The 24,385-nt window shown below is 37.7% G+C and overlaps 1 protein-coding gene and 1 pseudogene across 1 annotated transcript in view; one reads left to right on the plus strand and one right to left on the minus strand.

The window, feature by feature from the left end:
• LHFPL1 (LHFPL tetraspan subfamily member 1) overlaps positions 1 to 4,063 on the minus strand; it is a 58,112-nt gene extending 54,049 nt beyond the window's left edge. The window contains exon 1 of the mRNA NM_001265846.1: positions 3,859 to 4,063. The gene's annotated coding sequence lies outside the window, so the exon portion shown is untranslated. The remainder of the gene's footprint in view (positions 1 to 3,858) is intronic.
• Positions 4,064 to 11,847: 7,784 nt separating this feature from the next.
• Positions 11,848 to 12,459, plus strand: LOC100426404 (high mobility group protein B3 pseudogene; annotated as a pseudogene).
• Positions 12,460 to 24,385: the final 11,926 nt, after the last annotated feature.

Genomic DNA, 24,385 nt, shown 5'->3' on the forward strand with positions numbered 1-24,385 from the left:
CAATATGAGTCTCAGCCCAACTTCTCTTGTGGCTGGATAGAGAAGCCGCAGGGCACATGTAGTCTGTTCACACACACTGCTTTATGTTCACATGTGGTGGACAGTGAAGTGTATTCTAGAAAATGCTTTTAGTTATGCCACCTGCAATGGAGTAATCTCCTTCATGACAACCCTCCCAAGCAATCCAAGTTCATTCCCAGAAACCGGCTAAGTCACTTTATATTTACATAACTAGAAATCACAAACAATGCTACATTTTATTCTATCTTAATTCCTGTTGTATACTTCATGTATGTAACAGCTTTGTTTCCCTGTCCTAGAATTTCCAGCCAAATAGCCACACTGGGTTTCAGGAACCAAGAACTCACCCTGATGCTCCTGCTGAGTGGTCGAGTTACCAGGCATTGATAGGACTGCAGCTGAACCTCTCTCTCTAGGTGTCACATTATCCCTCATTCCTCGGGTTTTTTAATCTGCTAGATGGGTCACAAGCCTGTTTCCGAGATTGGTTGTATGAGATGCAGTGAATGCTGCCAGAAAGTTGTAATAAATAGGATAAAAGCATGAGTTCTGTTCTGAATTTGCTATCCTTACTAAAGCCTGATGTTTGCTCATCTTTAGAGATAATGCTAGCCATTCTAGCACAGCCTCGTGGGTAGAAGTCACCTCAACCTATATGATGCAGGAAACCCACCTAAACCACACATGGCAAATGGTTATCTCTACTACTTTTAAAGAACTCTAGGAAAGGGGAATCTATAATATCTCTGAGTAGCTTAACAACTCTCACTGTCAATAAATGATTTGTCACATGCCTTTATAAACTTTGCTTGTTGCAACCTAAGGCCAGATCCTTTTGTTGGGTCCTCAGAGGGAATGGAGAACAGCTAGCCACCATCTTCCAGATGAGAGCCCTTCATCAACTTGATTGCTAGCAGGAGATGAGATCTTTAGCCTTTTTCGCCATAATGAGCATTCTCCCTCTCCCTGTGGTGTCCAATTGCCAAGCCTTTAATAATTCGTTCTCACTCTTTTTTTCACTCTCTTGTATACCTGCTCATGTATGGGCACTTACAATGAAGTATCAGTGAAAGTGAAACGTTGCTTTTATATTTCTCTTGGTGGAGAAAAACAAAGCTACTCCTTCCTCTATCACCTCCTCCCCAGTACCCACAGAAAAAGACACAAATCCTTTTGTTCCCAGTTGAGCTTGTTGTGCAACTTCTGAGTTAAGGAAAGCACTGCCTTTCCCAGGGTAAGAGGGTACAGGCAAAACAGTAAGCAAATTAAAGACTAGAACATGAAGTGGTAAGAAAGGGAGTCAGTGACTTAACAGCTGCTGAGAGAAACATGCTTGCAAGACTGCTGGTTTAGGACTGGTCTGTGAAGAGAAGCTTTCTTGGCACTGGTGTTGGCAAAGGAATGTGAACAGGCCTTTCTCCTCACGCCCCCAGACAGTGTGCATTGTCTTCCTGCCAATCCTGTTACAAATACATCCTACCCAGAGTTGAGACTTCCCTAGGAAATGAACGAGATATGCAGGCATATGTTTCCAGTGGGTAAATAGAGTCCTGCTCCACAGAAACGTGTTGGACTGATGTGACTCCTTATATCAAGTTGGGTATATGAGCAGCCTGACCATGCTAGATCTGTCTGTTTCAGACAAAGCTTTAAAAAAAAAATACTGCTACTCCCCCAACATTTCTCTCCTCATGTTCTGCTACCTATCTCCCTCAGGGGTTTCTTCTCCCCTGGCTACCTCCATTATGAGAAGTGCTCTGAGTTCTCCTGTGCCTGAAATCATCTCACGATGTACTCACTCAAAGGGCTTTATTTTCCATTTCTACCTTGGTGACTCTAAGAAGATCTCTCTTTTGACTTATGTCTTTTATTTCAAATTCCTCAGATTTCATGTTTGCTGAACCTCTTTCTGGGCCTTCTTCTTCCTTCCCTCCTCTTTTAGTTTGGGGTAGAAAGACTAGTAAAACTGTGTTGGGTGAGTTTATGTGTTTATTTGCATCTCTCCATCCACAGGTGGGAATGCTCACAAGCTGGTAAGTCATTAAAAGGCAGGAAGCCAGAGACTAAGTGGAGAGAAAGGACTAACTGAGCAATTGATAACTTTGAAATGATCAACTCTAAATAAATATATTTGACGATGCAGAGACAAAGTGAGCTCAGAAAAAGAACCTCTACATCAGGTCCTGGGCTATTTCCTTTCTCCAGAGTTTGAGACTGAAAAGGTAGGAACTAGAATAACCTCCCCAAATTTCATATCAGCTTCTCTCTTCTTCCCTCTCCCCAAGATGCTGCTCCTTGAGCTCCCCATCTGTCCTATGATTTTAAAAGTGAGGTGCCAATAACAGAGCTTCATCTCAGTTCTTATTCTGGCTAGACAGGTGCCATCATCTTCAGTGATAAGCTGGTTAGCTACGAGTTCTGTCTCACACTCTCAGCTAGTTAGAAACTACCCCTATCAAGATCCCTGGCAAGACACTGTTAAGTTCTAAACTCCAGCCATGTTATTGTTGCCCATTAGTCTCTCTACCCCATTGTATAAGCTGGAAATAAAATGTCACCACAGCTGACCACTTCCATTGAGTGAATCTGGCCTATATGGGAAGAAGATGGGCTGATTGCTTTTCCAATCACTTCAGAGAAGTTGAGAGGCAGCATGGTATATCAAGAATGTTTCTCAACAGAATCACTTTCAATGCTTGTTTAGAATCACTTTCAATGCTTGTTCAAAATGCAGACTATGTCACCCCCTCCTAGATTCACTGAATTCGAATTTATGGGAATTCATACTGTTAAAAATCCCCAATTGATTCTAATGGGAACTAATGATTGAGGAATACTGTTTTAGTGGAAGAGTCACAATTTTGAAATCAGATCAGAGACAGAGTCCTGAAGTCTGCCCCTTACAGGCTATATGCCCATGAAAAGATCACTTAAAATCTGTGAGTTTTGGTTTCATTTATAAAATGGAAATGATTAAGCATAAAATTCAAGTGAAACAACATCTGCACTATACCTAACACCACAGTAGGTATCAATTCTCTCCCTTTCTACCAGAAAAGAGACCCTATTCTCTCATAAGTAATGGAAAAGATTTGAAGCCATCTAAGAATTAGAACGTCTCTCCTTTCCCCTTTCTCTGCCCACAACCACTCCCTGGGTGATTTTTCCTCACCCCTAGGCTTCGTTCTATTTTCAGTTCCCCACGACAAAATGAAACCACTTGGCCGAGTGTTCTTTGCAAGAATGGATTTGTAGTTTAAGTATCTCAGGTTCTTTTGGAAATTGTCATGCCTTGGCGCACATAGTAGGAACTCATAAATATTTACCGAATGGATGCATTCTTTTATTTCCAGCCTGAGAGGCCTCAATATTTGCATTTCAGTTTAACTTCATTACCCCATTTCAGTCGCATAACCCCTCAGATTTAGGCAAATCTAGATCAACCTACCACATTAGCAAACCGGATCCATTTTTACTTGTATAGACAGGTCATAACAAAATCACTCTCTCCACTCCCAGAAACAGGCACTTCCTCTCCTCAGGTTACCAACTCCCCTGGGGAAACCAACTAGCGCTTAACCCTTAGGTCCTCAAATCTTGTCAATATGAAATAGGAATCCAGCCCTGATTCATCGTAGCCTCTGTGCAAACAACGGACTATGAAGAAATAAAAAAGCACCAGGCTGCCCTTGGGTAGAAAACGGCTTCTCTGAGCTTTGAGATGAAAGGACAGGAAACCTGAGAAAGGAAAGGGAGAAGGGGGGCTGAGCAAGGGGAGAGCAAAGCAGTTTCTTATCCAGCTGTTTGAATTGCATTTGGCCCAAGTTGCATATTTACCTTCTGACCACGAAGGCTGACTGACTTGTTCCCTCTCTTCAGGCTCAGATCTCAGAAACAACTTCTCCTCACAGCTTGTTAAACAAGGATGGGAATACTAGCTGCCCTTTGCAGTGATGCCTGAAAACCTTGCTTTACCTTTGGGAGAAAGGGGCGGAGTCCAACCTAATGGGGATTAACTCCAAACACGCTGGAGGCTTCAAACCCAGCCTCAGACATACAGGCACTTGAAATAGAAAGTAGCTTAGCGGGCACAGAGTCCCCAAACCTCCAGCCTCACAGCGGACAATTCAATTCAGCTGTGTGTGTGTGTGTGCGTGTGTGTGCGCGCGCGCATGCGCGCAGGCATGCCCGCTCTTGAACTGCGTTATGTTACTTCCTCACTTGCTGCCCAAAAGCCTGCTGAGGAACAGAGATTATCTCTAATTTTCCTCCAATGACCTAAATAATCTCTACCATGGTAGGCAGCAGACCCATGTGGCTAGAAGTGACTGAGAGAACACATGCCTAAATAGAATAAGACAGAACAATCTCTTCTCCCCAAACTGATTTCCATTGCCTGATGGGGAAGATGCTCCCGCAGAGCAATCTTTGGCTCCAAGATGTAATGAGCTTACATTTAAGAATTTGTGGAAATCATACATTGAAAGGAATAACTAACATATTTTTATAGTAATAATACAATCAAAAGTCAGTGTTTCATTTATCCCAGTGCACTAATAACTGCTCCTCTGCTTGGGAAAAGAGCTGAGTGGTCTGGAGATGAATGGAGCTTTGCCTGATGTTCTACTCCAAACTGATGTCATATTTCCCACGTGTGAATGTCCCTGACACTTCATATTTTAGGAAACTTATTATCTTCTACCTTGTATTATTATTATTGTTATTATTATTATTTTCATACATGTCTCTTTTCCCCTCCTACATGTCCTGTGAATGGGGCACTTTGTTGAACAAATCCAAATGAATTAGAAGGAAGAATGGTTCCCTTAACAGAGCACACTGGACTGATCCAAAGTATCCATGCTTCTCTGATGGCCCAGTTCCCTCACCAGAATTCTACAAAGGTGATTAGGCCTATTTTCTGGCATTTTGTGGCAATAATTCAAAATATGTCCATAAGTTAACATATTAATTGTACCGTGATTCTTTAATGAACTTACAAAGTTTCTCCTGCCTTCTGTGTATACCACCTGGATCCTGCCTTTTATCAGTGATATAATCTTATACTAATGCATGTATTTGTCTATCTAGCAACTTTCCATCCGCAATTTTTACCGTTTTGTTCTACAACACAGTAATAAATCACATTTCCATCTGTAATCATGGCTTACTGAGGCCATCATGTTTCTGGGGGAAGCACAGATGACCCCTTAGGTAGAATGTCAGTCTTTTGGCAGTGTAAGCCCCCCAACTAAGTTTTAATCTCCAAACTGTCATTCCCTTAAGAGCCATTGCTTCAGACATAGGATTATGTAAAAAGAAATGTTAGGCCCTCCTTCATTAAAAATAGGTTAATATTAACTGACACATAGTAACTGTGTGAGATATGGCTGAAAATGTTGACATATAAAAAATAGATTATCCCCACTCTATGCACAGCAGTAAATATTGCCCTTTGCTTAGTGACTACACCTGTCATTTGGGGAACCTATCATTATTTGAAACTCTAAGAAGAGTACCATTTTGCTTTCGTTTTACTTTCTTCTTTTTATCCTCTTTTCTCTATAGACACTTAAGTGTATAATAAATAATAATCTAATTTATTGGGCAAAGTTTTCTTTCCTGTTCTTAACAGCTGAACGCTCTCTCAGAAAAAAAAAATTGCTTGCATCTGTGGCTCTTGATGTGTTTTCAATTAAAAATGCTCTTCAGCCATGCTTTCCTAAGATTATGTGGAAAGGCTTGAGAAAGGAACACTTCTTGTAATGTATTTAGGGGACGGGATGGTGCTAAAATGGGTATTGGAAAGGAAACTAGGGAATACCTAAATCCTGCCTTTGATCAGTCTGGAATAAGAGATTCTGCAAGGGTAAGATATGGGTGACAGGTGATTCTGATATATGCCCCCATCCCCATCCCTCATTTGCCAAACACTGTTGCATACAATAGCATTTCCCAAATGAGATCAACACCCCCACAGCATTTTGCAGTCTAGACAAGAGGTCAGCAAGCCAGAGACTGTGCATGCCAAATCCAGTAGGCTGTCTGTTTTTGTAAAGTTTTATTGGCACACTCCCACTGTTTATTCACTTATGTATCATCTATGGCTGCTTTCACGCTACAGTTGCAGAGTTGAGTAGTTGTGACAGAGATCTTATGGTCCACAAAGCCTAAAAATATTTACTAAGTGACTCTTTACAGAGAAAAGATGTTGACCCCTGGTTAAACACACATCGATAGATTATGGTAGAGACATTATATTGATTATGATGAGAAAGAGGTTGGAAAGGAAGGGAAAATGGTGAAATAAAAAGAAATACTGCTTACTGTCAGCTTTGTTAAGGTGCCAGTTAACCCACACTAGTTAAAATCTATTCCCTGTGAGTTAGCAACACACTGGAATTCAGCTAAGCCAAACATTTGGTAGTTTTATGAAAATGTATTTTTCTGTTAATTATCCTTTGAACCTCTGTTGATGTTGTTTTCCAACATATTTTAAGTTATTTTTTCCTCTTTTGTCAAAGTTTCTTCTTCTCTTATCAGTATGTTCTGTTGTAGTCTTCAAAGACAGAGCATTTATTTTGTAAAAAAAAAAAAGAAAGAAAAGAAAAAATCATTTCTAGAGTCCCATTGCCCTTGAACTTTGGGAAATTTGTATATACGTGTTTGCAAATTTAAAATCATGTGAACTCCATGACCTCTCACCCATACAGGTTGGATATGGAAGGTACTCCTTGCCTAAACTATAGTTTCAGTTATAGATTGAAAACCTAGAGATGAAACTTATATTTCTTTAGTATATAAAAATGAGAACCAATAACTCTCTTGTTGAGTTTCCTTTTTGACCTCGAAGGATGAACTGATAGTGTTAAGCAGTGATGTGGTGTGTTGGTAAACGTTTAGTAACTGGCTTCAGGAGGTGGGAGGTGGAGGACTGCAAAAGAGCCCTAATTTGTGGCATTTGCTGATTTCCGTAGTATAAATACTCCCATCATGGCCAATTTCAAGCTACCAACTTGACATCAGTAAAAGTAAAATTGGGAAGAGATAAGCACAATCGATTCTTAGAAGCTGCTACAAGCCAGCTCCAGCATACCACTGGAACTCGGATTCAAGAAGTTACTTCTATCTTGGTCTGTGTAGCTTTATAAGCTACACACAATATTAACAAAAATGGGATTGCTGTTATAGTTGTTTCATATGTTACACATAGGCTTCTCTCCACTACACAATATGTTTCAAAATATATTTTAAAATGCATTTCAAAAATATTTTGCTGCACCAACTTTTAAGCTTTTGCAGTGCAATTTGTGTATTATTCAGAAGTAAACCAAAAATAAATTTGCTCATGGATCTTGCTGCCTGCTTTAACAGCTTTTGAGGGAGGATTTTTATTATATTTATAGTAGATGAAAATAAAACAGATTGCAAATCCTTTTTTAACTAAAATCATGTACCAAATTTTGGGTCCAAATTGAATAGGGTAAGTTAAACTAAATTGCATTATATTCACACCACTATGAGTATCTTTCTGTAAGCATATTTATGTTTAAGTAAATTTTTAAAAAACAGATTTAGGAAGATAAAGAGTAGATTGATGATTACCAGAGGTCTGGAAACCAGCGGGGAAGGAGGATGAGTACAGATTGGTCAATAGGTATAAATATACAGTTAGAATAAGACCTAGTGTGTGACAGATGAGTAGGGTGACTATAGTTAACATTAATCTATTGTACACTTCCAAATAGCTAGCAAAGAATAATGTAATTGTTCCTAAGATAAAGAAAAGAGAAATATTTAAGGTAATGGATGTTCCAATTACCCTGATTTAATCTTTACACATTATATGAATGTATCAAATTATCATTTGTACTCTGAAAATATGTACATGTATTATGTACCAATAAAAACCAATATGTTTTTATTGGTACATTTAGTGGCCAGGCGCGGTAGCTCATGCTTGTAATTCCAGCACTTCGGGAGGACGAGGCAGGCGGATCACTTGAGGTCAGGAGTTTGAGACCAGTCTGGCCAACATATTGAAACCCCATCTCTACTAAAAGTACAAAAATTAGCTGGGCATGGTGGTGGGCGCCTGCAATCCCAGCTACTCTGGAGGCTGAGGCAGGAGAATCATTTGAACCCACAAGGTGGAGGTTGCAGTGAGCTGAGATCGCATCACTGCACTCCAGCCTGGGTGACAGAGTGAGACTCCATCTCAAAATAAATAATTAAATAAATGGAAACAGATTTAGTGAAAATTTCCATCAAGATGTTAATACAAAACTCTTAAAAAGTCCTATATATCAGAATTCTATATACCTTGGGCCCCTGTATTCAAAGTACCTCAATGCTGAGCTAATTATGAGATTGGTTAGCTTAGGAACAGAAAGTCAACTCTCTCATGGTCCAGTTAGTGAAGATTTGAGTAGAATTTTACTCTTCAGGCAGTATCCCAAATGATGGTCCAGAAAGCTGAAAGAACAAATCCTCTACCAACTTTCTCAACAGTATTTCCTCTGTTATTCTTCCTCATCCTACCTCTCTTACCACAAAGCCATCAGTGCCTTTCAAACACTTTCTAACATAAACATCCCTCTCTTTTCAGTCAGTCAAATCATGTGGAGGAGTGGCCATTGGTGGCATGGCTGATTTTCCAGACCACCCCAATTCATTTCCTGGAGAATTTTTTCTAAAAGTCAGTTTTAGAAAATTCAGTGAAACAAGAGAAGCAGCATTCCAGAACCAAGAAATCATTGTTCTTGCCTCTGTCTCCTAAAGCAAATCACGGAGCTTTGACAATTTTGGGATCTCACTCACAAAGACTTTGGTTTCTAGGCCTCTCGTTGGTTATTACAGCACTGCAATAGTTTCCTGGCTTTGCTGAATAGTATAGGCAGCCAGGCTGCTCCAAAAGACCTGGGAAGCCACACCACAGAAGGACATCAAAAGAGCTAAAAGGATGAACATGTCTTCTGCCATTTCAGTGCTGGCTTAGAGGCTGAAGGAAAAGTGAAGGCTACAAGATAGTCCCCCGTTCCCCCAAAAAAATGCTCAGGAAATGAGACATGGAGCTCAGGAAATACACGGCAACCTTTTCTACAGGGGTAATCTGATAGGGCCAGTGGCTGGCCAGTGGAGACAGTGCTACAAACTAGACTACTTGCCCACTAAATCCCATGAAGCAACAGCTGCAGGAAGCAAAGATGATACAATAAGAAAAGCCCTGCTCTATAAACCTCAGCTTTGTTCTCTGGCTAAGTATTCGGGTGCTAGCTTAAGACCACCCCAGAGAACATTTGGGCATTTGCCTAGTGATCTGCGATATAAACCATGTTTTCTTGGCAGCAATGAGTAAAGCAATTGACAGCCAAACAACTTCATTTCATCACTTCTTGGGATGTAATTCTGATCTCTGGGGAAATAATAGGCACATTGGTGGATTCTAACATGCCTTCCATTTAGAAGATCTGCCCAGGAGGCTGTCATTAAGAATATTTGCTAGGAATTACAGGCAAACATTGCCTAATCCTTGCAAGCAGGACTTGCATTTTAATGAGTAATGATTCCTAAAATTTGAATAGTAAAGTTGATCCTCACAATAAACTTATGAAATAAACATTACCCCCCTTTTCAGAGCAGGAAACTCAAGCTTAGAAAAGTTAAATGACTTTTCCAAAGCCACAGAGCTCTTACGTCTGTTGAGTAACAGATTCAGGAAAAAAAAAAAAAAAAACCCTGGAGAAAGAAGAAAGGCTGGAGGCTGGATGAGGACAGAAGGCAGGGTCCAAAAGGGAGTAAAGGAAAGGGAGAAATATTTTATGAATCGTAAATTTCTGCTTTGAGAAAATTTGTGCATAGATATATCCTTCATTAAAATAAGAACACAGGCACACGGCAGTATCCCCACCTCTCCACACTCTTTCTCCCTGGTAGTGGATGGTGAGGATCAGTAAATTATTGAGTTCAGCATCGCTATTAGGTTCAAAGCATCTCTGTACATCCTAGTGGACATATGCAATAAACATAGTTATATGGGTCTAGAGCTCAGGGGAAAGTTTCGGGCTGAAAGTTCATATGGGGAAGATACTAGCCTACGGGTAGATGATAGAACAAAGGTGTTTGTCAAATACGAGGGCCAGGAACAGGAGCAACCCTGAGAAACACTCACACTTAAGGGATAGGTAAAGAAACAAGGACTTATGAAGGAGACAAAGATTGGTCAGACCTCCCCCAACCACCCTGTTTCCCACATACCACAGCTTCTCAAGGACAAGAGGTGGCTCAGGAAGAAGTGACTCAGGAAGGATGTGGGGACTGGGGCAAAGTGGTTACATATCCTTTCAGCTTTAAGTGCTGTATCGACCAACTATTGTCCGGTGGTAACCAGGGATGAGCTGTGAGAAACCAATCTTACCCAGAAATGAAGCAGTATTTCCAGCTTCCTTAACAATTCTTTTTCATTTTTAATGAGTTCTAAGGGGCGACTCAGTGGCTGATACTTGCTGTGCTTGGCAAAGAGCCATCAACTCTGGTACCACCTGGTTTTCTTTCTTGAATTTAGACAAACTTTGAGGAAATACAGGGAGGCTGGAAGCAGGTCCAAGCACCTTGAATTTGGCCTTGAGTAGCTTCAAACCATGTGTCTCTTGTGTCTTTCTCCCTTTACTCTTGTGGGATACCACAAGCTAAATTAATGCTGTGAGGATTGCTCCACAAATCAAAGATTCCCTGTTTCACCTTGGGCAGTCACTTTCACCCTTCTCAGGACTTAATTCTTCTACCTAGGGAAAAAGTTTAAAAAATTTTAAAAATTATCATTATACTATGAGAACAAATCATTAAGTAGCAAAATAATTTTGAGGTAATTGTTATTAGTATTACTACTACTTATGGGACCACTACATTCATTCTATAATAATTTGTTGACCACCTATTATGTGTCAGAGACTGGAGATACAGTGATAACAGGACAGACAAGATCCTTGCTCTCACAGAGCTCACCTATTAGTTGGAAAGACAGCCAATAAAACAAGTGAACATTAATGAGGTACAGAGATAAATTTTAAAACAAAAATAAAATTTGGTTATAGGATAGAGTGGTGGGGTGGGAATAAGGACAACTTTAGATTAGATGGAGTAGTTAGGACACTCTGATGAGGTGATATTTCACATGAAACCTAAAAAGTCAGAAGCCAGCCATACAAGGAAGAGAGGTAAGAAATTTCCAAGCAAAGGAAACAGCAAATGAGGAAGCCTTAAGTTATACAAATGATCGAAGTGTTTAAGGAACAAAAAGCAGATTAAGGACAACTGTATATTTATATGCAAAAGAATAAAGTTGAACCTCTACCTCATCTCACACCATATACAGAAATTAATTTAAAATGTATCAAAGAACTCAATATAAGAGCTAAAACCATAAACCTCATAGAATACATAGGCATAAATCATTGTGACCTTGAATCAGGCAATGTGTTTTAGATATGACACCAAAAACACAAGCAACAAAAGAAAAAAGATAAATTGGACTTCAACATTAAAAGCTTCTACGCATCAAAGGACACTATCAAGAGAGTGAAAAGGTAACCCATATGGGGGGGAAATATTTTCAAATTGTGTATCTGATAAGAGCCTAGTATCTAGAATATATAAAGAACATGAAGGCAACCTAATTTTAAAACACCCCGAAGACTGGAGTAGATATTTCTACAAAGAATATATGCAAAAGGTCAATAACCACATGAGAGGATGCTCAAAATTATTAGTCATTAGGATAATACAAATAGAAACACATGAGATGGACTAGGAAACAATACAGTCAGGATGGCTAAAGGTGACCACAAGAAACCAAAGGGCAAGATGTCTGCTTATGCCTTCTTTACGCAGATGTGAAAAGAAGAACATAAGAAGAAAAACCTAGGGGTCCCTGTCAATTTTGTAGAATTTTCCAAGAAGTGCTCTGAGAGGCAGAAGACCATGTCTTGGAAAGAGAAGACCAAATTTGATGAAATGACAAAGGTGGATAAAGTACACTATGATCAGGAAATAAAGGATAATGGACCAGCTGAGGGAGGCAAGAAGAAGGACCCTAATGCCCTCAAAATGCCACTGTCTGGATTCTTCTTGTTCTGTTCAGAATTCCGCCCCAAGATCAAATCCACAAATCCTGGCATCTCTATTGGAGGCATGGCAAAAAAGGTGGGTGAGGTGTGGATTAACTAAAGTGACAGGGAAAAACAGCCTTACATCACTAAGGCAGCAAAGCTGAAGGAGAAGTATGAGAAGGATGTTGCTGACTATAAGTCTAAAGGAAAGTTTGATGGTGCAAAGGGTCCCACTAAAGTTACCTGGAAAAAGGTGGAAGGGAAAGACAAAGAAGACAAGGAGGAAGAAGAGAAGGAGGAGGAGGAAGAGAAGGAGGAAGAGGTGGAATAAAAAAGCCTGTTTATCTGTCATCTTGTGAATACCTTAGAGTAGGGGAGTGTCATAATTACTTATCTCTTATTTGAGAAGTGTCTGTTGCCCTCACTAAGCTTAATTGCAAAATTTGACCATGATCATAGTGTAGTCTCTCAAAGTGCTCTAGAAATTGTCAGTGGTTTACATGAAGTGGCTGGGTGTCTGGAGCATCCTGAAACTGTATCAAATTGTACATATTTCAAACATTTTAAAAATGAAAAGTCACTCTGGTGTTCTCCCTACTCTGTGTACATTGTAGTTGGTGTGTCAAGGCATTTAAAGATGTTTTTGGCAGTTTTTTTATTTTTAAGGTGATATTAAGTCTATGGTTATTGGCTAGAAATGCTGAGTTATCAACTGCATATATCTATAATTTGTAAAAAGAAAAAACAATCCCGACAAACTATTCATGCTCCTTGCTTGGCGTTGAAGCTGTGGGGGAAGATGCCTTTTGGAGGGGCTGTAGCTCAGGGTGTGCTGCTGCTGTGAGGCTCCACCTGTTGACTCTGCATGGGCATCCATTTAGCTTCAGGTGGTCTTGTTTCTGGGTTATAGTGACATAGCATTCTGCTGCCATTCTTAGCTGTGGACAAAGTGGGGTCAGCTGGCATGAGAAGTGTTTGTTTTTTTGTTTTTAGTGAAGTGTGGTAGTTTTTAAACTGTTTTTAAACAAACTCTAGAATTCTTAATTGTCAGTAAAGATCCACTGGATCAATGAAGTTCAAGAACCTTCTGTACTTAAATACGATTTGCAACGTTCTGTTATTTTTTTCTACGTTTAGAATGCTGAAATGTTTTTTAAGTTAAATAAACAGTATCATACTTAAAAAAAAAACATGAGATACCACTTTAGACCCACTAGGATAGCTATAATAACAACAATTTTAAAAACAGAAAGTAAGTGTTGGGAAAGAGTAGAGAATTTGGAACCCTTGTACTTTTCTGGTAGAGGTGCAAAATCATGCAGCTGCTGTGAAAAACAGCTTGGCAATTCCTCAAAAATGTCACACAGAGTTACTATGTGACCCAGCAAGTCTACTTCTAGGTATACATACTCCAAAATAAAAGCTAGGTACTCAGGCAAAAACTTAAGCGTAAATATTCATAGTAGCTATGAGTATTCACAGTGTTTATAGTTTCTCAGTGGCCAAAAAAAAATAGAAACAGCTCAGATGTTCACTAACCAATGAATAGATAAAATGTGTCCATTATATATAACGGCAAATTATTCAGCCATAAAAGAAGGAAGTACTGATAGATACTACAACATGAATGAACCTTGAAAACATTATGCTAAGTGAAATAAGCTAGACACAAAAGGCCACATATTGTATGATTTTTTTATATGAAATGTCCAGAACATGCAAATCTATAGGGATAAAAAGTAGATTATTGGTTGCCAGGGCCTGGGGGAAGGGAGAATGGACAGTGTAGGGAAGGAAGAATCATTTTTTTTTCAACTTTCACAAATTCCAGTTAAAGCAGATCCCTGTAATAAAAGGCAGAGGCAGAGTAACAAGGGAAAAGCAAAAGGAAGTTTATTGCCATATATATAATCTGTATTCATATTATGCATATTATACATACATATTATATAGACACATATATGTATTTATATGAATATATAAATATATTTCCATAAATATATAAATATAAATATATATTATATATAATGTATTATATACTTATATAAATACAAACATATAACATATTCTATATACATGTTATATATTATATAATGTTATATATTATATATTATATAATATATAGTTTTTATATGTTATATAGTATGTATCTTATATTTGTTATATATAATTATATGTACTTATATATTATATAAGATTATATATGTTGTATATAATACATAATATATAATTACATATAATATCTATAACATAAATATGGAAGATACCCAGAGAATGAGTAATTCTCAGAAAGGTGGCTTTGAAGTCCACCTTAGGTAGCACCATCAACAAACAACAGTCAATTTTTAGAGAAGTGACAAGACAAAGAAAGAGGACTGTGAGTCTCTAGGAGTGATAACTTGTGAGAATGCAAATAAATGGCACATAAAAGCTTGTTAGTAAAGCTTGTTAATGTAGATTTCTGTGTTGCCATCTCAAGGCTTATGAGAATCTAAAGTTTTCTTCAGTGGTTAGCCTTTGTTCTCTCTGGTAGAAGGGAGAGGTGGTGTATCTTTTGTCTTTCTAAATTTATATTCTGTTTTTAGACAAAAAGAGGGAGAGCAGAGAGCTTTCCGGCATCTGCTTTTTCTCAATTGCCTTCAGCTTAAGACAATCCTTATGCCAAAGAGGCATATTTGAGGGTGGTCTATTCTGGTCTCCCACAGGAGAGATTGCTCAACATTTACACATCGTGAAAAAAAAGAAAAATAAATCACCATGAAAAACATAAAAAGAAAAATAATTTAAAACATCATGAAAAAAATAAAAAGAAATTAAAATCAGTTTCAACACCAGAGGATATCATGAAAAAATAAAAAATGAAATAAAAACTAAAAACATTTACAGAGCTTCTTTCAGGGCAATAAAAATACTCTAAAACTAGAAAATGGTGATGGTTGCACAACTCTATGGTCATACTAAAAACCATTTTAATTAGGTGAATTGTACAGTTTGTGAAATATATCTCAATAAAACTGTTATGCATTTTCAAAAACCAGGCTAATGTGATAGGAAAATCGTAAGCAAGAGGGAAAGTGACAGAAGGGGCAGAAATGGAAATTTCCTAAGGATGTCATCCTCCTATGGCCCCACGAAGGTCTAAGTCTCATCATGCTAGGTATAAGCTTAGCAGTTTCCTTAGCTTCCTTGAGCTAGGCAAAAGGTCTTTTCTTTCCTTCTAGAAAGTAGCACTCCGAAAGAAAGGAACAAAGTTCCCTATAACAACTCAGGGAGAAAAAGAATATTTGTCCCTGTTTCTAGAGCAAAGGTAGTCCTAGTACTCTCCCTAGTCCTATAAATGCTGTGAATATCCTCCCAACTCCCCACTCCACACTTTGTGTGTCTAGAGTAATCAAAAGAAGCAATGGAGAGTAATCAAAAGAATCAAAAATGGAGAGTAATCAAAAGAATCAAAAAGTAATCAAAGAAGCAATGGAGGGAGGCTACAATAGGGAGAGGATGTCCTTCTTGCCACAAAGACATGGAGGTTTGTTTAATGGCTCCCTACATCACATCAGTTCTCTCCAGAACGATGGCCCAAGGATCACCTTGGTTAACATTAACTACATTTTATTCAATGCTTACTGTGTGCCAGGCATTATGCTAGGTGATTTTACATAGGTTATCTCATTTGATTCATACAACAATCTAGTGATTATTTTACACATTTATAACCCAAATTTAATAGTTGAGGAAACTGTGGCAGAGGTGGTTCAAAACCCCGCTTAAGATTTCATAATCAGAACTGGCGTAGAAGTTCTGTCCATCTTAACTTGTTCTTCAGCATCACATCATACTACTCTGTCCCTTCTGACCCCCAGGAGTACTCCTATTCTGTGGGGTTATGAGAGGAAGCTCTGAGATCCTTCTAGAAGTTAGAGGTATGCTCTAAATACATTTTATTTTTTAATCTGGTTAATTTAGTGGGATAAATATACAAATTTTGGCCAACAAGGAATGTAACTGGCCGCCTTAGAGGAGATAGGTAGAGAACCAGAAACATCCTATCTGTACACCTTCATCAGGCCACTTCTCTGTCCCAGCTGAGGTCCAGGAGGGAAGAAGGAAAAAATGTGTTTGTTATCAGGATTCCAGCTTTAATTGTTTCCCTCATCCCATGAAAGCCATTATTCTGGAATTATAGCCTAAAGTTGTCTTAGCTAGCAATCATAGCTAAGAGATACTAATCATTTACTATATAGTAAGTGCTGTAGTAAGCACTTTTACACACATTATCTTGTTTGATCCTGACAACAAGCCTGAGTAATAGGTAGTATTTTATCATCCCCTTTTCATGATTGGGAAAACCAAAGCATATTTACAAGAACAAACTTATGCTAGATCTCTCAGCTCATAAAAATACTGACACTGAGGTCCATTTCATACCACAGGACCCTTACTTTTTTTTCTTAACTTTTAAAAATTTTGGTAAAAATACATGACATACATTTTACCACCTTACAGTATTTGTCTTTTTGTGATTGGCTTATTTCACTTAGCATAGTGTCCTCCAGGTTCATTGGTGCTGTAGGATATGATAGAATTTTTTTCTTTTTTAAAGCTGAGTGGTATTCCATTATGTGGTGTGTGTATAGACACACACACACACACAATGTATATATAAATATATATACACAAATTGTATATGTAATACATTTATATTTTGTTTCCATTCATTTTGTTTATCCACTCATCCTTCTATGGGCATTCGGATTGCTTCTGCCTCTTGCTATTGTAAAAATAGTGCTGCTCTGAACAAGAGTGTGCAAATATCTATTTGAGACACTGCTTTCCATTTTTTTAGATATACACCCAGAAGTGGGATTGTTGATTCATATGGTAGATCTATTTTTAATTTGGGAGGGAGGCTTCATACTGTTTCTCATAGTGGTTGCACCATTCACAATCCCAACCACAGTGCAGAAAGGTTGCAGTTACTCCGCATTCTTGCCAACACAGGTTATTTTCTGTGTGTTTTTTGTTTTGTTTTGTTTTGTTTTGTTTTAATAGAAGTCATCCCAATAGGAGTGGGCTAATATCATTGTGTTTTCATTTGCATTCCTCTGATGATTAGTGATGTCAAGCATCTTTTCACATGCTTCTTGGCCAGTTGTATATCATCTTTGGAGAAATGTCTATTTAAGTCTTTTGCCCATCTTTTAATCTGGTGATTTAGCTTTTCATTGTTGAATTGTAGAAGTTCTTTATGTTTTGGATATTACCCTTTATCAGCTATGTGATTTGCAAATATATTCTTCCATTCCATAGACTGCCCTTTCAACCTTTGATGAAAATTGTTCATCAGCTTGATGCAGTCTCGTTTGTCTATTTTTGCTTTTCTCACCTGTGCTTTTGTTGTCATATCCAAAAAAATTATTGCCAAGTCTCATGTATTCTAGGAGTTTTATAGCACTGGGTTTTATGTTTAGGAATTTAATACACTTTGAGTCAATTTTTGTATACTGTATGGTGTAAGATAAGGTTCCCACTCTATTCTTTTACATGTGAATACCCAGTTTTCCCAGCACCATTTTTTGGAGAGACTGTTTCTTCCCCTACTTGAGGGGGAAATCTTTGCAACCTTGAGGATTATTTCACCATATACATGAGAGTTTATTTCTGGGCTGTCTATTCCATTCCACTGGTCTTTCTGCCAGTACCATACTGTTTAGATTACTGTATTTTTGTAATATGTTTTGAAATCAGGAAGTGTGAATCTTTCAATTTGTTCTTATCAAAATTGTTTTGGCTCTTTAGGCTTTCTTGAGATTCAATGTAAATTTTAGCATGGATTTTTCTATTTCTGCAAAATATCCCATTGGGATTTTGATAGGGATTGTATTGAATCTGTAGATTGCATTGAGTGTTATGGATATCTTAACAATATTAAGTCTTCTAATCCATGAACACAGGATATCTTTCCATTTATTTATGTCTTAATTTCTTTAAGCAACATTTTGTACTTTTCAGTGTAAAAGTCTTTCATCTCCTTGGTTAGGTTTACTCCTAAGTATTTGGTGCTGTTGTAAATGAAATTGTTTCTTAATTTCATTTTCAGATTGTTCATTGTTAGTGTGTAGAAATACAATTTATTTCTGCATGTTGATTTTGTATCCTGCAATTTTGCAGAATTTCTTTATTAGTTTTAACAGTTCTTTGTGGAATATTTAGGATTTTCTATATATAAGATCATGTTTTCTGTGAAGAAGAATAATTTTAATTCTTTCTTTTCAATTTGGATTTTTAAATTTCTTTTTCTCATGTAATTGCTCTGGCTAGGATATCTAAAACTATGTTGAATAATAGTGGTGAGAGAGTGGTGAGAATAGGTTTCCTTGTCTTGTTCCTGATATTAAAGGAAAAGTTTTAATCATACCAATGAGGATGACATTAGTGTGGATTTTTCCTATGTGGCCTTTTTTTATGTTGAGGCATTTTCTTTCATTTCTAGTCTGCTGAGTGTTTTTATCATGAAAGGTTATTTCATCTCGTCAAATGCTTTTTCTATAATCTCAGTTGAGATAGTGATGTGGTTTTTATCCTTCATAATGTTAATGCAGTGTATTACGTTGATTAATTTGCACATATTGACTCATTCTTGCATTCCAGGAATAAATCCCACTTGGTCATAATGTATAATTCTTTTAATGTTCTGTTGAACTCAGTTCACTGGTATTTTGTTAAGAATTCTTGTATCAATATTCACCAGAGATATTTATCTGTAGTTTTCTTGTAGTGTCTTTCTGGCTTTGTAATGCTGTACTTATAGAATGAACTTGGAAGTGTTTCTGCCTCTTCAATTTTTGGAAAAAGTTTCAGAAATATTGGCACTAATTCCTCTTTAAATGTTTGGTAGAATTCTCCAGTGAAGCCATTTGGTTCTGGATTTTTATTTGTTGGGAGGTTTCTAATTATTAATTTAATCTCCTTACTTATTATTGGTCTATTTGGATTTTCTCTTTCTTCGTGATTCAGTTATGCTAGTTTGTGTGTTTTTAGAACTTGATTCGTTTATTCTAGTTATCCGATTTGTTGGTGTACAATCATTCATAGTACTCTCTTAAAATCTCTTTGTGTTTCTGTGGTGTCAGTTATAATGTAGCCTCTTTCATTTCTGATTTTAGTTATTTGAGTTTTCTTTCTCTTTTTCTTGGTTAATCTAGCTAACAGTGTGTCAATTTTGTTTATCTTTTTCTAAAAAAAACTCTTGTTGATTTTTTTCATGTTTTCTATTCTCCATTTTATTTATCTCTGCTCTAATTATTATTTCTTTTCTTCCACTAGCTTTGGGTTTAGTTCATTTTTTTCTTCTAATTTCTTGAGATATAAAGCTAAGTTGTTGATTTGATATCTGCCTCTTTCTATTAACTTCTCTCTTAACACTACTTTTGCTATATCCCATACTATTTTGTATTTGTGTTTTTGTTTTCAAAACAGAAAAAAAAATCTCGTTTTGTCTCAAAATATTTTATAATTTCCCTTGTGACTTCTCTGACCCATTGGTTGAGTGGTTTGTTTAATTTTCACATATTTGTGGATTTTTTTCTACTGCTATTGATTTCTACCTTCATTGCATTGTGATCAGAAGAGATGCTTTTATAATTTCGATCTTTTTGAATTTGTTAAGGCTTATTTTGCAGCCTAACATGTGGTCTATCCTGGGGAATGTTCCGTGTACATTTGAGAAGAATGTAAATTCAGCTATTGTTGGATAAAGTGTTCTGTGCATGTCTGTTAGTTCCAATTGGTCTACAGTGTTATTAAGTCCTTTGTCCTGTTGATCTTCTGTCTGGTTGTTCTATTCATTGTTGAAACAGTGAGGTATTGATGTTTTCTACTGTTATTTTTGTATTGCCTATTTCTCCCTTCAATTCTATCAAAGTTTGTTTTGCATATTTAGAAGCTCTGGGGTTTGGTGCATAAATATTTATAATTGCTCTATCTTCTTGGTGAATTGCCCTTTTATCATTATATAATGTTCTTCTTTGTGTTTTGTAACAGTTTTTTTATTAAAGTTTATTTTGTGTGATATTAGTATAGCAACCCATACTCCCTTTTGGTTGCCATTTGCATAGGAGCCCTTGCTTTTAGCCCCCCATGTCATACTGCCTTCCCTCTGGCCCTTCAGTACTTTTTTCTTGTGGAGAGAGAGAGGGAGCTTTGAGTTCTTTCTAGGGGTTAGGTATGTGCTAAGATATTTTATTATTTCTCCTGTAAATCCAGTGGACAAATGAATAAGACCTGTGGTAATCCAGGGGTGTAGATGGCACCCTTAAGGAAGGAGATATGTAGAATATCAGAGAGTCTTGCATACACATTCATAAGACCACTTCTCTAAAATTTCCCACTGTTGCTAAGTAACCACCTGGTACCAACAGGATGGCACTTCAACCACTCAAAGTCTTTTCAAAGGGTCCCACTCAAAGCCTTTTCAAAGGGTCTCTGATATTACCTATCACTGAAATGAAGCAAAGCTTAAAGGACTCCTGAATCTTTCAGCCTCCTTCTTCTCATCTTTTGCCAAGAGTGCCTTGTGACCCTAAAATTCAGAGTTAGCAGGGGTCAAGGCTAGTGAAGGTCTTTGAAGTCTTTCTTATGAGGCCAGAAAAAGGAAAACATAAAATGAGCCTTCTAGATAGATCTGTAAACAACTTATCTGAAAGTCAAGTCCTGTGAACTAACATAACATCTTGTCTTCAGAGGAGGCTTGTTGCCCATATCTGAGTCCCTGGGTTTCAAGGCTGTTCTTGGGACTTCCACCAAGTGGGGCCCTTCAAAGTAATCTTTGGGAGAACTGCATATAGGAAAGACCATTTATAAGCTAGAGCAGTGGCAATAGAACTAGTTGCTACAGCTAAGACTCTACCAGTTACCTGCATTCCCACTTTCATCTCCCCATACCTCAGCCAGTTTTAGTTCTCACTGACTTATATCCTTTACAAAATAGTCTCTGTGATAATGCAGATATTTAGGTTGGCTACAACTGGCTTTGTGCCAGATAGGTCTCCGATAGAAATAATCTAACAATAGGGTTTTTTGTGAAAGTAGAGAGCTGAATGACATCCAATAATCGTGAGGAATCCTACTGATTAATGGGCCAATTGTCCTGAAGTTCATCTGGTCTGAACTGGGCTAGAAAACATCAAACATGTGTTGTTACCCAAAGCAACACAACAGCTGCTCCTTATAGCTTCCATGCTATGCCAGAATGAAAAACAACAATCAAATTTTTTAATCACAGATGAGCTATACCTTTACCTGGCACTCTCAGGAGCTTTTCTTCATTATTCCTAAAAGATCAGCTGATCCTTAATGCATATAACCTGATTTTCCCCTCTTTGTGGAATTATCAAATGTCTAGTCTCTAAGTGCTCTCATTCTACTCCAAGAAATTTCTATAAAAATTGGCCTTTCAGAACAACCGGTACCAGCCACTGCAAAAAATGCCAAATTGTAAAAATCGTTGATGCTATGAAGAAACTGCATCAATTAATGGGCAAAATAACCAGCTAACATCATAATGACAGGATCAAATTCACACATAACAATATTAACTTTAAATGTAAATGGGCTAAATGCCCCAATTAAAAGACACAGACTGGCAAATTGGATAAAGAGTCAAAACTCATCAGTGTGCTGTATGCAGGAGACCCATCTCATGTACAGAGACACATCAGCTCAAAATAAAGGGATGGAGGAAGATCTACCAAGCAAATGGAAAGTAAAAAGAAGCAGGGGTTGCAATCCTAGTCTCTAATAAAACAGACTTTAAACTAACAAAGATCAAAAGAGACAAGGAAGGCCATTACATAATGGTAAAGGGATCAATTCAACAAGAAGCACTAACTATCTTAAATATATATGCACCCAATACAGGAACACCCAGATTCATAAAACAAGTCCCTAGACACCTACAAAGAGACTTAGACTCCCACACAATAATAATGGGAGACTTTAACACCCCACTGTCAATATTAGACAGATCAGTGAGACAGAAGGTTAACAAGGATATTCAGGAATTGAACTCAGCTCTGCACCAAGCAAACCTAATAGAAATCTACAGAACTCTCCACCCTAAATCAACAGAATATACATTATTATCTGCACCACATCACACTTATTCCAAAATTGACCACATAATTGGAAGTAAAGCACTCTTCTGCAAATTTAAAAGAACAGAAATCACAACAAAGTGTCTCTCAGACCACAGTGCAATCAAATTAGAACTCAGCATTAAGGAACTCACTCAAAACTGTGCAACTACATGGAAACTGAACAACCTGCTCCTGAATGACTACTGGGTACATAACGAAATGAAGGCAGAAATCAAGATGTTCTTTGAAACCAATGAGAACAAAGGCACAACATACCAGAATCTCTGGGACACATTTAAAGCAGGTGTAGAGGGAAATTTATAGCACTAAATGCCCACAAGAGAAAGCAGGAAAGATCTAAAATTGACACTCTAACATCACAATTAAAAGAACTAGGGAAGCAAAAGCAAACACATTCAAAAGCTAGCAGAAGGTAAGAAATAACTAAGATCAGAGCAGAAAGGAAAGAGATAGGGGCACAAAAACACCTTCAAAAAAATCAGTGAATCCAGGAGCTGGTTTTTTGAAAAGATCAACAAAATTGATAGACTGCTAGCAAGACTAATAAAGAAGAAAAGAGAGAAGAATCAAATAGATGCAATAAAAAATGATAAAGGGACTATCACCACCAATCCCACAGAAATACAAACTACCATCAAAAAAATACTATAAACACCTCTACGCAAATAAACTACAAAATCTAGAAGAAATGGATAAATTCCTGGACACATATACCCTCTCAAGACTAAACTAGGAAGAAATTGAATCTCTGAATAGACCAACAACAGGCTCTGAAATTGAGGCAACAATTAATAGCTTGCCAACCAAAAAAAGTTCAGGACCAGATGGATTCACAGCCAAATTCTACCAGAGGTGCAAAGAGAAACTGGTACCACTCCTTCTGAAACTACACCAATCAACAGAAGAAGAGGGAATCCTCCCTAACTCATTGTATGAGGCCAGCATCATCCTGATACCAAAGGTGGCAGAGACACAACAAAAAAAGAGAATTTTAGACCAATATCCCTGATGAACATTGATGTGAAAATCCTCAGTAAACTACTGGCAAACCGAATCCAGCAGCACATCAAAAAGCTTATCCACCATGATCAAGTGGGCTTCATCCCTGGGATGCAAGGCTGGTTCAACATATGGAAATCAATAAACGTAATCCATCACATAAACATAACCAAAGACAAAACCACATGATTATCTCCATAGATGCAGAAAAGGCCTTTGACAAAAATCAACAGCCCGTCATGCTAAAATCTCTCAATAAACTAGGTATTGATGGAACATATCTCAAAATAATAAGAACAATTTATGACAAACCCACAGCCAATATCATACTGAATGGGCAAAAACTGGAAGCATTCCCTTTGAAAACCGGCACAAGACAAGGATGCCCTCTCTCACCACTCCTATTCAACACAGTGTTGGAAGTTCTGGCCAGGGAAATCAGGCAAGAGAAAGAAATAGAGGGCATTCAATCAGGAAGAGAGGAAGTCAAATTGTCCCTGTTTACAGATGACATGATTGTATATTTAGAAAGCCCCATCGCCTCAGCCCAAAATCTCCTTAAGCTGATAAGCAACTTCAGCAAAATCTCAGGATACAAAATCAGTGTGCAAAAATCACAAGCATTCCTATACACCAATAACAGACAAACAGAGAGCCAAATCATGAATGAACTCCCATTCACAATTGCTACAAAAAGAATAAAATACCTAGGAATCCAATGTATGAAGGAGGTGAAGGACCTCTTCAAGGAGAACTACAAACCACTCCTCCATGAAATAAAAGAGGACACAAACAAATGAAAGAAAATTCCATGCTCATAGATAGGAAGAATCAATATCACGAAAATGACGACCACACTGTCCAAGGTAATTTATAGATTCAATGCCATCCCCATCAAGCTACCAAAGGCTTTCTTCACAGAACTGGAAACAACTACTTTAAACTTCATATGGAACCAAAAAAGAGCCTGCATTGCCAAGACAATCCTAAGCAAAAAGAACAAAGCCAGAGGCATCATGGTACCTGACTTCAAACTATACTACAAGGCTACAGTAACCAAAACAGCATGGTACTGGTACCAAAACAGAGATATAGACCAATGGA

Source organism: Macaca mulatta, chromosome X (assembly GCF_049350105.2).
Source record: "Macaca mulatta isolate MMU2019108-1 chromosome X, T2T-MMU8v2.0, whole genome shotgun sequence".
Lineage (NCBI taxonomy): Eukaryota > Metazoa > Chordata > Mammalia > Primates > Cercopithecidae > Macaca > Macaca mulatta.